The sequence below is a fragment of the Struthio camelus genome, chromosome Z (assembly GCF_040807025.1).
Source record: "Struthio camelus isolate bStrCam1 chromosome Z, bStrCam1.hap1, whole genome shotgun sequence".
Lineage (NCBI taxonomy): Eukaryota > Metazoa > Chordata > Aves > Struthioniformes > Struthionidae > Struthio > Struthio camelus.
Genome location: NC_090982.1, coordinates 39568632 through 39583987, shown reverse-complemented (window position 1 = coordinate 39583987; position 15356 = coordinate 39568632). Strand labels below are relative to the sequence as shown.

Genomic DNA, 15356 nt, shown 5'->3' with positions numbered 1-15356 from the left:
GCAAGGACGCTAAAGACTTTGCAGCGACGCATCTGGTTGCTGAAACTTCTGCAGCTTCTTCTTTGTCCCAGCCTCTCACAGTTAGTACTCTTAACCCCAAAATTAAATCTCTCTGAAGACTTTCTAAAGTCTTAAGGCTTCAGGAATAATGTTCCAACGCATATATTTATGTGTATATGCCACAGGTCTTCTCTCACAGTGCCTCCTTAAAGGTGTAGAAAAATCCAGATGACTTGGATGTCAGGTGTCAGAATCCTGCTCTGGTTCCTGAGCTTTGCAGAGTATAAAGAAGAGATTTTCTTAGGCACAGTGGTCAGTCACCTTATCCAAAAGCCAGTGAATGAATAATGCAGCAATAAAGTTGTTACAAATATGAATATATTTTAGTTTGCTATTTGCATTTGTCACTTATTATTTACTATTAATGACTTTAACAGTTACTAGTTTATTATTTTATATTATCCCTTTACTTATTTTATTATAAATATAAATACATTTACTATAAACAACAAAATTCCCTAGGAAAATATTTGCCTTTGTTCTGTTGAAGAAATCCTCTGTGGAAAGTCTCACTGATTCTTAGAAGTGTTTCCCAAGACAAACAGTAACGCAGTGGAGTTTGTTGTGCTGATTTGTTTAGTTTTCTTGCAGTAAAACATCCACAGTCTAGTTTCTGTTCCATGTTGCTGCCCACAAGACTGTTATTGAAACATACGGCCATTAGTGAGTGAGTGCATCGACTATCTTCAAGTTTTCTCTGCTTCGTTCCTGGAAAAAAAAAAAAAAAAAGCAGAATTGAAAAACATGCCCAACACTGTGCAGCGAAGCTCAGCCTGCTCATCTAGAAATTCAGGCCAGTGGCATGATTTCCTCTCCTATTGGCTTCAGTGACAGACTCTTGTGCGCTACGACTGTGATGGATACCATTCAATCTCAGGATCTGCAGCTGTAATTTTCCTCCTCCTTTAAATATATGAATATGGAGAGAAACTTCAGAATAATTCCTTCAGGTGAGTTTTAACAATCTCTGACTGGAACGGTATTTGTTCAATTTCCTTCAACAATTTTCTTGTAACTTTTGAGAAAATTGAATCATTATCTACAGAAGAGGTGGTGTAATTTTGGTTAGGATCCACATTTGCTCTTTTGCTTAATAAATGGATGTAAGCTCCATTTTAGCAGACAGAGTCAATCCAGCTTTAACAGTGGAATCACTAATGGCTCCATCATTTTGCATAAATCTTTTTACTGCTCTTCTGTTCCCTTTAGCTGTTCTCTTACTGTTTTCAGCCTTTTAGCCTTCTCCAGCTTTGATGACCTTCTCTGTGTCTCGTTTACTTCTCTACTCCCTTCTTGTCACCCTTCCTTTCTCCATAAATGTCTTTTGCTGCTCCCTGCTGCTCTCATGAGTCTGCAATTAACTTTGTCCCTTTATGCTGCTCCTTTTTAAAGCTAGTATTTCCTGTACTCACCTAGTTTCACGCTTTTCTAACTCTGCCTTCACAGATGAATATTACATGGGTTCTCAGATTGATAAGATGCATCCATGTTTATCTTTAGCCCTTTCCATGCCAATATAAACAGTCCCTGAAGCAGGATGAGAACAAAGTTTAGAGAATCTTATTCCCTCTCTGGGAATAATCCTGCTAATTCGGTACTGTTTTCTTCTGAGTGAAATAGCTTCAAGAGAACGACTCAAGAGTGCCTCAAACCCAGAACGCCCTGTCATTTGGTGATTTAGTGGGAAAACAAAGACGGAGGTGAAGATCTTATTTCCCTCAGACTGGAAAGACAACTCACGAGGTGACTTTTTGTGCAACTTGTATACTCCCTAGACGTATTTAAAAGAAAGAGAGATGATCTTTGAAGGAAAGATTGCTGATAGTGGTCTGCAGGAGGAGATTTCAGCCCCGACATGCAGAACAAGGCTGCGTTGCCTGTTGGCCCTCTGGGATGGACAGGCGCAGCCTCACTGTGCCGGCTGTGCTGAACCCCTGGGGATGGACCCAGCTCTCACCCAGCCCTCCACAGACAGTTTGCACACCTCCAACAGGGACCCCTCTCCAGGATGTCACATACCCTGAAGTTGTGTGCTGTAGCTGCAGCCGTTTTGAAAATCTGGCCCTAAGTAATGTGGAAATGTAGGCCTCCTGTTTTAAAACCAAGAAAACGAGCTAAAATAAAGCACTTGGCTTTAGGAGGCTATTTGCTCTATGTTCCGCATCAACTTAGTAAAGAGAATTAGGTTCTTCCTGAGGAAGCAGGTACTTCAGTGCAGTGACTCACCCACCGCCATCTAGCATTCAAGCTCAGGCATTTTCATTAGAAATACAGCGTGAGCTGAGGGGATCGCTTCTTCCCAGAACTTCCATTCCACCCATTTTCTTGTGTCACTTTGCTGATAAGAAACTTGACCTGTTGATCTTAGTTTACTAGCTAGAGATCTGCTAAATTCTGTTTCATTTAGGAAGCATGTTACCTTCCTAGAACAACAGTAATAGGTACTGCGCTGGCACAGTAAGTAGGGGACGAGTTGTCTGAAGTGTTAGAAGAACTATGTCCTCTTCAACAACTTCTTGGTTGCATATAAGCAAATATATGCAGAGGTGAACACTGCTGATGCTAGTGGAAGAAAGGAAGTCCCAATGTTAATCAGTTACCAAGAACAATTGTTATCAGATAATTAAATATATTGAGCATATGGAGGCTTTATATAATAATATCAATTGAGCATATGGAGGCTTTATATAATAATATCAATCAACTTATCCCTGGGCATTTGCACCTGCCAGCATTTAGGGAATGCAAAAGGTGTGTTTCCACATAAAATCGTGTCCAGCTAGATATATTTATAGCAGGTGAAGGGCTGACCTCAAGGATAATGGTACAGTAATTTTATATTTTTGGTGCTCTTTGGGTAAAATTTGCAAAAAGAATAGTAAAAAATAGCCAAAAATTTAATAAGAGACTAACATTCTCTTTGGCAGACTTTTGAAAGTGCCAGGAAGGGCCTAAAATAGTTTATGACAACACTGACATCTGTAATAAATTTTATCCAAATTCAGGGGCGTATCTGAAAGAATTCTACATAACTTCCCTCGAGTTCCAGCCCGTTATTAATCCAACCATTTGAATGCTAAGCAAAATCCACCACTGTCCAGATGTCATGGTGCAAAAGGCTCAACGGAGAAAACAAGAAGGGACGATGTTTCTTACACAAAAGCACAGTAAGAAGAAGAGACGAACAGACGGAGAGTGGCAAACAAGGAAGCCAAAACCCGACCAAACAAGCAAACTCTCAACCCAAGACAGATTACAGCTTAGGCTTTAAGCATGCTTCTGAAAACATATACAAGAAAAAGCCTCACAGAACATTTTTGTCTCAGCTGTTCTGCAAACAAACACTTTTGTGGAGTTACAGGCTCTTTCCTAACTGTGGTCCACTTATAGTGGATTCACTGAGCCATATTTCTGAGTCATGCAAAGACAAAAATGTGCATGGTAAGCAAAATTAGCATGTGTGATACAGCAAGCAACAGTTCCTCTGGAGTCCTGGGGTTAACCACAGAATAATAATAAAAACAAAGAGTAGTAAAAACACAACACTAGCTAGTTACACAGCTCGAGTTGTATAACGAACAAAAATGCAGATCACTGACATTTCAGGCTTGAATGTGAAAGGTCAAACGTGCAATGATGCACAAAAGTCTTGCAGCCAGTAGCCTGCCTGATCTATTCCTCAGTTAGCATAGCTGAGAGTGAATCAGTCTTGGTGCATGCGGTTGTCTCCAAATAGTTGCATAATTCTCTTCCTGCAAATATCAAATTCACACGCACAATCTTTTTTACTCAATACAGATGCTTACACATGTGGTATATTCCTGACTCTTAAAAATAGCAAAGTGATCAGCCTGTGTTTGACGGCTGAAGTTCTTGCCTAGAAAAGCAACAGGAATATAAAACTTAAGCCATCACCTGGTCCCTTGTGATTACAGGCAACCTCACAACACCCCATCCCACTCCCTTATGCATTCGCAAGCCCAGAAACACTTTGCTGCAGCAAATTTTTTTGTACAAAACAAAGAGATTGAATTACAGGAAGAGAAAGAACGAGGGAGAACAAAGGCACCTCTAGTAGCCTAAGCCTCCACCACTTCAGGGAATTTTTCATATGAGAGCGCAGAGGCGATAGGACAGTTATTGCCATTGATCAAGAGAATGAATTGGCTGGAAATCTGTGGAAGCTCGAATGTTATGAGCAATAAACATGCATCATAATAAAAGCTGCAATGCACTACACAAGAAGATTTCTGCCCTGTGTAAACACAAATTCTTTTGGCTCCCTCTGATACTTTATTCACTAACATGCAATAGTGTGCGATTTTATGATGCACAGAGGTGGCCTGATGAAGTTCTTGGAGTCATCTCTGCAAAGACGAGACAAAGCTTTCCTCACAAGCAACGCCTTGCTAATGTGGGGCCTGTCTCCAAAAAGGCTCTCCATAGCTCCTACGGAGTGTTTCAGCTGAAAACAAAAAAAGCTCAGCAGTTTGACTTTGCAAAACAATTGCACTAGTTCCTCAAAACCTTTGACTGTGCGTAAAATTAAAAGAAGCAGAGCAGCTGATTTGAACATATGCCAAGTGTATCTGCATACCTGCATATACATGCAAAGCCTGCATTTGTCAGCCTAACTAGCTGGTCTGCAAGTTCCTGTTTGCACAGGGGTATGTGAGTATTCCCATGCCTCACTGCCCTGTTGATTCACTAGCCTGAACCTACAACAAAGCTGAGTTAAGAGAGCAAGTTCTGCCCTATGTTAAGACAGCTTTGCAATGCTCAAGGAGTACCTCAAAGGGTCAATGCAGGCCTGAAAGGGTAAATAAAGTAGGGAGTACACGGGCACGCAAATCTGTGGAGGTTCACGGGGCAGTGTTTTGCAGGTCTGAGACTCCTGCCTTGGAGATGCGGCTGTGAGCTGCAGGAGGCAGCTGAACAACAGCTCCTACGACCTAAGCTATGACTCCATCTAGCTGATGGTGCGAAGCTGCTGTCGCTGCTTGTGCGCCATTCAGTCCCACCTAAGCCTTGGGTCCAGACAACTTAGTGGGGTTTGCTTGTGATTACGGACTAGAAGTCAAGCAGCCGTGACCTCTGTACGCACAATAGCCCTGCCAGGGACCTCGGGATGTTCAACGGATTAAGCAAGGGAAGGAGAACGCAGAGATAATTCACTACTATCCTTCTCTCCACAAAGCAGAGCTCAGCTGACCCAAACACAAAGTCAAAAGATGATAAACACTAGAAGGTGCTTAGCTTTTTCACATTTGAACCTTGTAAGTGTTATTTCGAGGTTCTAGCAAATTATTTTGGCCCTCCCACCCAAAAAAACCCCTCTGGATTTAAGGTTTTACTATTACATTTGTGATGGGAGTCTCACAAGCTGCTTTGTTAGAAAAAAGAAGCTCATTTCATGGCCATATGATTACAACAGCCTCTTTCCTATCCCCTAAAAAAAACAAAATTACATGGGCTCACTTACAAAAGTAACAGTCAAATCCTGGGGTCTCCTCTAGTATATAAAAACACTTAGCACCATTAACCATTTCCTGGGATAATCACCTCATGCAGTAGAAGACTGGGCAAATGAGTGAAAGGCAGCAAAAGTTTTTTTTTTTTTTCTTTTATCTGAAGCCTGTTATAGTAGTGTATAAGGAACAGTTGCAGGGGCAGTTCAACGATCACAAAAGCCGGAGAAACCGGAAGAACGTGGAGACTGATCAGACACGGAAGAGGCCAGAGGAACATGAAATGCATAAAAAAATCATTTGGAAGCTTCCTATGAAGGTTTGTCTCCAGGCTATGTGACAGCGGTTATTTTTTATTATCATTACTGGCCTCGAAACTTTTTCCAAATTCCACGGTGAGGGCAAAATGTTACTATCTCCCTTGCTGCAGTTTTGAGAAGCATGCAATGAAGGCTTCCTTTTGCTTCAGCATGTCATTGTTAATGGCCTAATTCTACATGGTGCTGGGTGACCTCCACTCCCACTGAGGCAGTGAAGCACTCTGCAACGTTCACAAGGGGGCTTTTTTTTCCCAAAAGGTATGAAAAGAATACTCAGTGAAACCCATAGCTATTAAACTAAAAAGAAAGGAGAAGAAAGAGCACAGAAAGTCTCATAGCTGCAATGCATAGAATCGCTGTAATGCCAAACGCTTTATCTCAGAGTGGCCCCGGCTTACCTTTCCTGTCAGGACTGACTCTGAACTGTGCTCAGACAGCTCTGCCCACCAGTGCACGGGCTGCTTCAGAGAACAAGGAACGGTTCCTTCACCGCAGCTTCGTCTTTTCCCATGCTGTGCCATTGTGAAACATTAAGAGGGGCCGATTCCAATAAAAGTCATGTTGTTAATGGGGGGGAAAAAAAGCGCGCTCTCTGCAAAAACTGCATATTAAACCGGTGCTGTCTAATCTGATTCTGCTGAATGGGGGCTGGCACGGGCAGTCCAAAGCTCCACGCAGTGCGGGATTTAATGCCGTTACGAGATAATTAATAACGCTCTAATCTCCACCCCAACACCTCTGCAAAGAATGCGAGCCAGGCCATAATCAGCTCGAGTGCCAACTCCCTGAAGCGCAGCTCCTGCCAAGCCAACGTGTTCCAGTATGAAAAATGGGTGCTGAAATGCTGATGTCAAATAAAGGGTTGCAGGAGTCCTCTCGATTGAAATAAAACAAAAGCAAAGAACCCTTGGAAAAGGCACATAGCTACACTGGAAGGCCCCATCTTATCTGCCCAGATCACCTTGTCTTACACTACAGTAAGAGGAGACCCAGCTGCCTAGACAGTCTCGCAGCTGGAGGAGGTGTGGTACGGCACCCTGGGAATCCTCAGTGCTGTGCCGTTTGGCATCGGCTGAGGATGCAGCATGCCCTTTGAAGAGGTGACCGATATACACAAGCTCCATTTGAAATTTAGCTAAGTCACACAAATTATGATATACAAACGATGGGGGAGATGTTCATGTTTCAAACGAGAGTGTGAAAATCTCAGCGTTTTATTTAACCTCCCTAGGACCTTCTCTGTCTTCTGATTATTCTGCGCCTGCCACCACGCACTAGTCAGTGTGCTTTTCTCTACCCTCCAGCCGGCTGAATTTCCTAACTTACCTATAAAAGCTGTAACTATACCAAATCCATGGAACTGTTCGCAGCAGGCTCGTTAGACTAAACGTATTTCCTGCACACGGGAAACAGCAGAGATGTTTGTTGTGCAAGTAACAAGGTCACTGGCTGTTCGGCTGTAGGAGCAAACTCGATTAAGACTGGCGATAATCTGTTGAAAGATAGTAATTTATCTCCATTTGAAGAGTATGATCTTTGTTCTACAGCTATCACAGGGAACAAGGTTAACAAATATTCAGCGATGAATTTTTGAAAGCTTTAGTCAGAGCTTGTACATTTAAGCCTTTCCAAAGGGCTGTCAAAGGCAAGGAAGCACAGTGTCACATTTGTACACAGACTTAGTTAATGGCGTTTATCTGAGAAAGTGGCTTATGATTTATACAGTCACTACCTTTACTTAAACAATTTCTCTGTTGCTCTGTAGTGAAGGCAATCTTCTAGCATTGCTCACGTGGGAGAGATTAGCCCCAAAGACTGATCTTACCGAGAGAAGTTAGGAGATTCAAAACATGCAGAGATATGATGCAAACCATAGGATAATCAGCTTTTATTACTAATTGCTTGTGAATTGCCACTTCACTGTGTTTGGATGTAAAAGTTGCAATTATAAGTGCATGCTATACTGAAAGGTATCATGCTTATGAAACATTTATTATTCTCCTTAGCTTCCAAGTAAACCATCGCTTTCAATGATCATTGCATAAATTGCAGTAAAAATGCATATTTTCTATCCTTGAAAAACATTAGCAGAGTAAGTAAATAAGATTAAGAGCTCAATGTTGCATGCAAATTCATGAAGCTCCTACTCTTAAGAAAAAAGGGAGAAGCAATTTCAGTTCTTCCTGAAGAAATAATCAATATTGTATCCTATGTATGCTTTTTTTTTTTTTTTTTTAAGAAAACTGATTTTTGTAGTCTCTTTTCAGGGCCTTTTGTTACATATAGGTTAGCTATCTGGATATCACAGAGGAACTATACATCTATTTAAGTGTTTAAATTACAGACTATATATGTATTCTGTTTAATCAGAAAGACTTTCATTTAAGGAATCTAACAGGATGAAAAAGTAGAAAAAATGCATCAAGATTCTGTTTCTTTGAACATATTCACATTGGTGAAATTCCTGTGCAACTGCTCTGTGATCAAATACTGTCAAAGCACTTAGGCTACGCAATAGATTTTGTGGACTTCAGTGGAAAAGATTCTGAGATTACTTAAGTGGAAAAATATAATTTTACAGACACATACACACATATTCTAAGTTAGGTAGAAAGCTTGCTTCTGAACTTTAAACAAGATCCTTCATACCTTAGTGCCACTTGGTCTGAGAAGTTGTAGCTCTTCTATTTTTCTCAGGACCCAGCTATCAGTCTGTAGATAACATTTTATTAGTGATGGCAACTGACTTCTTGGTGAGCCCTGTTGCCAGCTGTTTCAGCAGCTTTGCAGTTGCCACTCGGTCTGAGGATTAGCAAGCACTGTTGAAAGTCTGCCAAGGCCACCTTGTACTTTGAGGCAGCATTTTCCTCTGGCTCCCTTTTGATTGACAGGCCTATTACAGATATCTTCTGGAATTACTAGAAAGGATTAAGGACATAAGGGAAAAAAAAATAGTACCCATGGTACATGTACACCCACATATCAAGGATCAAGCCTGTGAAATGAAAGGCAGATGCAATAATACTGATTGTATTTAATTTACATTCCCGGCAAGTCAGGGATCCATATCGCACAGAGGAGATGAGAATAATAAGGTGTGTGTTATGACATAAATTATAGCAGAGATGGTGAACCTACAGCTTACAAAGTATGGGGGTGCCAACCAGATCAGGAGAGGGAAATGTGAGTGTTGCTGGGACTGCAGCAAGTGATGTGGGAGACCCTCCCTGGAGCCTGTAATCATAGGATGTCTAGTGCAGCAGGACGCACCAGACCTACGAGATAGATGGCAAACGCTTACAAAAATGAATCCTACCAAGGCAGGCATAGTGAGGCGCTCCCTATGCATGCTGAATTAGTCTAACATATTGGACAAATGTCCCAAACAGACAGACAGAGTCCAGTGGTGGAGAGTTTTAGCCAAATTAAACATTGCAATTGCTTTGCAAATCTGATAAGTCACGCACACTACCTAAATGGCAGGACATTCAGTGGATACTCATTTGGTTGTCCCTGTTTCTGAAATTCTTAATTGCTCATAGCCCCCTGTACACCTGTTATGGACATGGGAATATTATACTGGCCAGTGCCTAGGAAGGGGAAGAGAAATTTTTAAGTCTTCATTTTCCATATTGTCTTATCTTTTCTTGTCCATTACTGCTATAGCCTTTGGCTAGGAGAGTGCAGCTCATTTTAGGTACTCTGGCCCGTGATATAATAATGGCTAACACATGAGACAACAGGAACAAAGAAATGCTACGTTAACATTGTGCTTGACCTTATCTCCACCCCACTAGCCCTCCAAAGTCTTGTTGACTGATGTTCACTTTCAATACAAGAAAAGTCTGAAAATTACAGATTTTTGGTCATACAGCAGACATGCAAAAGCAGGAGTTTCGCTTGGATTCCGCTCAGGCCCAGCAGCACGATGTTACCGAGTCACTGGTCTGAGCGCATTCAGTGAGGATACATTTAACTCTGTATCTGCTCCTGGTGGCTCCCTCCCTTGCCCAGTGCTTCCAGTTCCAGGTACAGACAGCGCTATTGGATCTGAGCTGCATCTGCACCCATGGTAGAGATAATACATATTCTGGATTACCGGTGGCAGGTAAGAAAGATTAACTGAAGGACATGTAGGCACATGGACAGCAGGATACACGCTATTCAGAAATTCACTTATGCTGGAATTGGAGAGATTCCTAATCATCAGCGCAGTGAAGTTCTGGAAATCCCACAGAAATAACAAAGGGAAAAACCTTACCATTTTCAAGTGGATTCTTCCTGCTTCCTTCACCCCTTCCTCCCTCTCCTTTGCCATTTATGAAAATGATGACAGGAAACTAAAACTGATGACACAGAAGTCATCAAATCCCCTCAGGTCTGCTCCCAGAATATTTAATGGTCCCAGAATATTAAATCACTGTGAGTGGCGACCTGGAAACCCTACTAAAGAATTGCCTAATTCACAGTGGAACCTCATAAAATAGAGATTACAATTAAATAACATCTGCAACACACCAGCAGATGTGCAACTAAGACCTTTCATAGGTGAATCTGGAAATGTCATGTTCTTGTACATTTGTTAAGTGTTTGCTCCTTTGCACATGGAAGGCTCTCACATGACAACATAGCTTGTCCTCTCTCGCTTGCATCGCGCTCCTTGTACCTGTCCACCGCATCAGCTTACACTGGTATCGAGAAAACATAGCTAAGTCAATAACTCAATCCTCTGACTAGCACTGGGGAGTGAGTGATGATAAAGAAGCTGGTGCTTCCAAACTGATAGCAAGTATGTCTTGAATACCCGACAGCCTTTCAAGTCATCCAAGCTTTGTCTGCAGCAGTGAGAGAAGATATAAGACCACACAATTAATATAATTTTAAGTCCTGTAGAGTGGAAATGGAATGTATCTTGCCACAGGACAATATTCTCAAGTCCCCACACTCCACAGATTATATATTTGGCAGGGATAGTATTTGTGCTACAAACTGTTTTTTTCTGGGCCCTTCAGGGCATTCTTGGGGGTATACTGTATATACACTTGGGGATACACTGCACATTAGCATATAAGGTTCACAGCAATATTAGGAAAGGACAGTCTAGCTACTGGGCCAAGCTGAACTGAAATCATCCAAACATCATGCAGTCTCTGTGCTGACCAGTTTATTTATTTACTTATGAGAATACTCATCTTGTTTTTATCTTTTGTTTGGATTCCTTATGACATGTAAGACTCTTCCTTAGTAATAACTGCATTTTCCAATAACATGAGCTCTCAACACTGAAAGCTAAAGGAAACTAGATTTTCTGAACTACAGGTTGTTCACGCTGCCTAACAAAGGTGACGTTTTAAGGCATCAGAAGCTAGATGTGGTCACCTGGGAATGCCGGGGTAACCCACTAGCAAATTAATACTCTCTTAGGCTTGCCTTTTTTCCTCTTTATCCGATACAACTACCCTCTCTACTGTCATCCACTAGTTCTGAGGTATGCGTCCTTCATTCTTTAGTCCAGAAGGCCGAAACAGAAAGAGACTCATTTTATACTCATATTCAGGGAAGCTCACAGACTCCCTAATCAGTCTAATTTGCATTAAACAAGGATGGTATCAGAAACCAGGTCAGCGCTACCTCAAATTAAAAGCATGCAAGTTCTGTATAAAGATTGGCCAAGATTGGCCATTGCTGCTTCATAGAATAACACTTTGTAATACAGTCTGTAAACTTTGCTAAGCCTCTGCACAACCACTGCAACCTAGAAACAGTCCAATAAATAAGATAGCTTAAACAGTTTGGGAGGTTACTTTTTTAACTTAAACAAAACAACTAGAGGTAACGGAAAATGAAATTAATATGTCAGTATTGACAGGAAATATTCTTGGCTATGGTTAAAATCAATTCCTCCTTCACATAGTTTATTTTATCTTTTTTTACAGGCCTTTCCTTTGCTCTCGTCACCAAATTATCTACAGTCTTCATAGACACCAATGAGGTTAGCATTGGACAACACTTGTGAGACCACAAAGATTACTGCCTTCATTTTTCAGATGAGAAAATAAAGTTACAGGTTGCAGAAGTGACTTCCTCTGGATTACAAAGGGCAACAGGAACTGAACAGAAATTGATCACCACGACAGTCTGAGCTGAATTTCAGATTTTCCACTTCCCAATCCAACACCTTCAACTTAACGCTCTCTTTCCTACAGAGGTAGATGACGCATATAACCAAAATACCTCTATCTCACTCAACATACATAATAGCTATTACTAACACTTGAAATCAGTGGAGGAATAAATAATAATCTGTTGACTGAGAGGCAGGAAAATAAGTAAGAGAAAGGAATATAAAGTGTATGTTAACATTAAAATGTTAACAGAAGGTAGTGTAAATACTGATATATTCTTCTGTTTAACGTTCCAGGCTAGAAGCTGGTAAATGCCCAAATGTGAATCGAGTGGACTCTGTTAATCTCTTTTTTCACGTTTTCAATCATCCATGATTTTATATTTATCATAATGCTTACATTTTCTTTCTCTGTATTTGCAGTAATTTTAATTATTCTCCTCTACTGTGGACTCTGTTCCTTTTTTTTCACGTGATGAAAAGAAAATAATGACTTAAAATCTGAAGTACATGTATTTAAGGCCAATCAATAGCTCTAGTCAGACAAATTCTTTTTGGCCTTGAGAAATGTGATGGGTTCAGACCCTGACTATGAAGGGGGAAGGTGAGAAAGAAAACGAAATGATAACTTAGTGTTAACAATTTTGCTTCTGACATAAAAATTTTATACCATCTCATACAGCAAATACAGTAATCCCAGCAAATTATTCATTGCGAATGAATCAGAGACATTGTTGGAGGGAAAGATTTTAATGGCCAGTTGGTTTAAAGAAAGATTCTCTGAAAGGAATTGGTCAACTGCCAGAAGCTGTTTGCAATGACAAATTGCTCACAATGAATTGTTTAGAGAGAAAACACTACTTTTTGTTTATGAAACAAATCTGCATGCCAGTCAGACTAGCCTGAGTATGAAGAATGTTTGGTGTCGGGTCATTAATGCAACATTGGTTTGCCTTCCTTAGTATGTGCCATTTATTTCTCTTGAAACCACAACTGCTAACTAGCACTAAAAGGTAGTTTGCAACTCCACAATTGGCACTGTTTTTTTCATGGAAAAAAGGCTTTCTGACAATCTTTTCACAGCCATCTCTTTTCTTCACTGCCAATCCTCCTGTATTCAAGGGGTAATCTGAAAATATCTGTGTGCAATGACTTGCAGACATTTTCAGGAATTTTAACGATTGTGCTGAATCATTTAAATTCAGTAACCTATCTTTCACAGCTGCACAGCCTCTCTGAGTGTTTCATTCAAGCTATCCAGCTCCTCTGAAGAAGCAATATGATTGCTGACGCTCAGTCAGAGCCGTTAAGACGTACCCATTAAAATTTGTTTTTCAGTGGTATTTCTTACAGCACAGGAATTTAATAAGATATGGGTGCTCCCTGCAGAAGTTGCAAACGGAGGTTGTTCGCACAACAGTCTGTATGTCCAATCAAATTAATGGTTTTGCCAAAAAACTTTATTGTAAATGTACTCACAGAAGATTACAATCAATTTTCTCCACAGCCCAGAACACAGTCTATGTCCTGGTGCCTAACGCCATGTGACACTTTCCTCTTGCCCACATGGGAACAATTTCCAAGAGGCCGTGTTGCATCTCTAGTGCATTTATCACTGTCCTAGTCTAAAAATAATGTATGCCTGCCTATTCTTTAAAGACAGAATACTGTCATATATGGAATAGCTTTTGTGCAAAAAAATGTAACCTAAGGTTACATTTTGATGGCTAAAAAACCCTCCCAGACAACCGCGTCATTTCAAACTTCGCGTTTCATGCAGCGACCGCTTACAAGCGTGTTACTGCATATCTGATAGGCAAGAGGGATGTTTTGCGGTAAAATCAACTAACTACTTTTCAGCAGAGAGGAAACACACTTTGTGCAGTCTGGGACCAGCCTTTCAACAAGCAGAATCCTATACCAATGTGCAAGACGGACAAGGGAAACACAACTCCAAGGTATTCAAATGCTTTATGCTGTATAAAAGGAGAGAGATCCCTCATTACAGCTGTAATGGTTGTGATGTGAAACTGGGGGTGCTCACTTTGCAGTAGACTATACCGAGCATGAAAACAGAGCGCTGCAGCTTTCTCAGTTGTCCCCTCTCCCCGCAGTCTGGACAGGAACGTGAACTGGATACTCCTGCACTCGCCAGGCAGTAGGTCTATTTAGGTGTGCCAAAAAGGTGGAAAAGGTAGTATTATCAGTTCACCACAAAAGAAGGCCAAATGAGTCAGATATTAATCTACTTTATCAGTAAGTCAACTGCAGAGGTAACCGAGCTGCCATGGGGTACGTCAGCAAAGAACCCACTGACATTCCAGTTAAAAAGTGTTCATTCTGCTGTACTTCGAGGCCAAAATTATTACCATTTTTGGGGCATTTGCCTTTCAAAAGTTTTCCTGAAGTATTTTATCTTGGTGTTTACATGTTTAAATAGCAGTACGCAGCAAATGTAACGTGTGTCGGACAGAGCAGTGAAATTCACAGGCTGTCATATACCTCCAAGCTTGCCGGTCTGTAACGCGCGCCTGTTCTGCTTGAGTGAGAAGCCTAGGTCAATAACCAGGCTTATTTTTACATTTTGCAGTTTTCATAATTGCAGCTCAGCCACATGCATCAGTTGCCATTCCAAGTGCGATTCAATATTTGCAAAAAGGGAGTAATGTGAAGGCAGATCCGGTTTAAGAATAACCCTGTCTTGACCTCCACACAGCTCCGTGTTCCTGCTGAAGATTACTACTCAAATATGTCAGTTCAACTGTTTGCTCAACCACATTTTAAAATACACCTGTCTGGTAGATTGTTTAAGTGTGGCCATATCATGGAACCAGTTTAGAACGCAGCCACAAAAACACAAAACACAAAAATATTCTTACTACATTTCTTGCCAAAGAAAAAAAAAAGCCAATCCTTTATCCACATTTTTATCATGAATCTCTTTGCTGATTTGATTTACATTGCCATCTCGTAGGCTGTATTCAAGAGAGAGCAAATCCCCCCGCACTGGGGTTGTTTTGGAGTCCCATTGCATCACAGAATAATTGAAGAAAACCCTCCAAAAATTCCAGACAAGCCTGAGCACACTGATAATCATTTTTTATACTCTTTTGAAAACAAAACCTATCCTGCAGTTGATGACATTTCCTCTGTCAGTGGAGAAGAAATACTTGCTTTTTGACTTGTTCTTTTATTCATGGTAAAGTTTACATCTTGTGCAGATTTTAGACTGAAAAACTACCTATTTGCTAGCGAGCTCATTCTTTTCTGTAGCTTTACATTCATTTAAAAAAAACTCATAGATCATCTAAAGATAGTTGCAACGAGAGCAAAAGGAACGGGAAAGGTTTTTTGGCGTTTGAACTCAAACATTGCCTGAGAGCT

General features: G+C 40.8%; 1 long non-coding RNA gene across 1 annotated transcript in view; it reads right to left on the bottom strand.

Annotated features, from left to right (window-relative positions):
* Positions 1-203: 203 nt before the first annotated feature.
* Positions 204-15356, bottom strand: part of LOC104150260 (uncharacterized) — a 37617-nt gene continuing 22464 nt past the window's right edge. The window contains exons 8-10 of the long non-coding RNA XR_695558.2: positions 1473-1587; positions 535-768; positions 204-267 (exon numbers count right to left, since the gene is read on the bottom strand). This is a non-coding gene — a long non-coding RNA (uncharacterized lncRNA). The remainder of the gene's footprint in view (positions 268-534; positions 769-1472; positions 1588-15356) is intronic.